The sequence below is a fragment of the Grammomys surdaster genome, unplaced genomic scaffold (genome assembly GCF_004785775.1).
Source record: "Grammomys surdaster isolate TR1022 unplaced genomic scaffold, NIH_TR_1.0 233, whole genome shotgun sequence".
Lineage (NCBI taxonomy): Eukaryota > Metazoa > Chordata > Mammalia > Rodentia > Muridae > Grammomys > Grammomys surdaster.
Genome location: NW_021604678.1, coordinates 5467388 through 5469939, shown reverse-complemented (window position 1 = coordinate 5469939; position 2552 = coordinate 5467388). Strand labels below are relative to the sequence as shown.

General features: G+C 43.6%; 1 pseudogene; it reads right to left on the bottom strand.

Annotated features, from left to right (window-relative positions):
• Positions 1–1127: 1127 nt before the first annotated feature.
• Positions 1128–1759, bottom strand: LOC114626323 (annotated as a pseudogene).
• Between the last annotated feature and the right edge of the window lie 793 nt (positions 1760–2552).

Below are 2552 nucleotides of genomic sequence, written 5' to 3'. Positions count from 1 at the left end.
CATTCTCGAAGCCCCACTCCATAGACAACATTCCCTCCAGAGAGCAGAGAAGGACCATCTTTGAATACAGTGATGTGGTAGAAAACCAAATATCTCTTAAGGATGTTGTCCAGACACAATCAGCTTGGGCTTTCCAGGAAGCAGCCTGGTTCACTGGTCATAAACACTCATCGAGATGATAAACTCATCAGTAAAGGAGTACGAGAGCCTTGACTTCAAGAGGGTGAGTGTTGCATTTGTATCCAGGGCTCAGAGCAGAGCAGAGCAGAGCAGAGCAGAGCAGAGCAGAGCAGAGCAGAGCAGAGCAGAGCAGTGCAAAACATCACACATGTGACTCACGCAGCAAGATCCAGAAGCTTCTGAGGCAAGGCAAGAATTTCTAGATATCGAGTACCCGTACTGGGTCCCATGGATTCCTCTCCCAAGCCCTGGGTGTTCTATATTTTATCTTTAAAGTGTACCACTGGAGCGTTCATGAGGATGTCCCGAAGAGTCCTCATAGCCAACACGTTCATCAGGACCGGGGATGGAATCAGCCGTCTTCTTAGTACTAGCATGTCTTATCACTTTCTTCCTAATTCTCTACTTCTGTGGTTTTTGTCTGTTCTTTCAAGCTATGCTGAGCCCCAAATTATAGACTCCGGCAATTTCTGTGATTAACTGTATGTAAGATACAGCTGTGTACAGGAAGAAGTGTTTTCAAATCTAAGAGGGGGGAAAACCTCCTACTGGGTAAGAAAGAAAAAGATCATGATTTTAGAAGAATGTTTTTGTGGTGGTCAACAAAATCAAATGTTTATTGATTGCCAGTTATATGCTAAATACTAGTCACAGTACTTGGGACACATCAGAGAATAACACAAGGAACCCTGCTCTAGTAGAATACACAGATTACGGTGTATTACCACTTTGCCTATGCACTGCTTGTGACCATGGACGAATAGGCAGGTTGGCTCAGTAGACATTGAACCTGGTGTACTGCAGATGGTGTATAAGACATCCATCCTATCCCACCACACAGAAAACAGAGAGGCCTCAAGCTTAATTTTTAATAATCAAGTACAGTGTGATGTAGGGAGAGGAGGCTGAACAACACTGGTTGCTGACTCTGTGATCTTCTGCTGCTGTTATGTGGTGGTGGTCTCATGGGCCGGGTCCTTGTCCTTCTCTTTAGCTGTCAGTACAGTCTCCTTTGCTGTCTCTTCATTTTTTATTGATGTCTCAACAGGGTTTTAGAAGGGGCCTCATCGTGTACCTTGGCCAACATGTACTCAAAGCCCTTCATTGTCTTGGTCACATTGCTTCTGATGCAGCCAACACCAAATTCCTGGGCACCTCTGGAGACATCAGATGAGCTGGAGGACACCCAGGCTTGCCAAGGGATTTCAGGCCAACAGCTGTCTTTAGAGTTCACACAGTAAATGCAGTGTTTCTCCACAGCCACCAGTGGGGTGCGGTTGCTGTTCCGGGCGAAGCTGGTCATGGTCATGTCTGTGGGTCCTCAGTGGAGTCTTCCAGGATGTAGTCCAAGCAAGCAATGTTGGCAGTTGCTCTGCCCAACATGTCATCATTGGTCATGTTGGTCTTGGTTAGGAGTCTCTGGGACACTGGTTTCTGGTCAAGGGTCACTTCAGGTGCACTATGTCTTCATTTAAGACAAGTTTGATATAGGGATTCAGGTGCCATTGCCAAGACACAGTGAACGATTGCTTTAGGAACTTGAGAGTACTCTCTGGCCCAAGAAATGCTTCACTGTCATGTCAATCAGACAGGTTCAGCTCTTGTACTGCACCAGAGTGCAGAACCTGGAGGGATGCGGCTCACAGCTAAGTCACCCATGTGCCCTGTCCAGGTCACTACTAACCTGAGGGGCTAAGAATCTTTTCCCCCCAAAGATTATTTAACATTGTTTAAACTATAAAATATGAAAGGATAAGAAAACCCATAGACTAAAAATATGACATAAACATACTTTTGTAATTCATATTATCAAAATTGTATGATCCTTACAATTTCTTGACATTTGCTGGTGTATCAATCACCTGTTTGACCTGATGCACCCTCACAGCACACATGACTGGACAAAATAATTAAGTTGTAGCTACATGCTGTACTTCTTATTCATAGCACTCCACTAAAATACAAAATGCCATCAATTAAAAAGTAAGGTCCTCGTAACTCATGGTTACGAAATAAATGATTCACACAAAAGTAAATGCAAATATAATAAACAGATGTTAGTGAAAGGAAATGTCCACCAGGAATGGTCTTCATAGTGGCCTGTAGTTCTTCAGGTCATTGATACTTAACATTCATAATCAAATAGTTCTAATTTTGTGATAAAAGAGCATTCACCCAGTGCAGGTCTACAGGAATTTTTCGAGTTTCATATATTTCCCAATGTTGCTGGCAAAGATAAGTAGGCCCAAGGACACCTTACTAGTGAGAAGAGAATAGGATAGGGAGCATATCATTGTCAGAGTATGCATGGCAGAATGACAGCTGACAGCAGGTCATTTAAAGCATCCTTCCACATGTCATTTGACCTCACT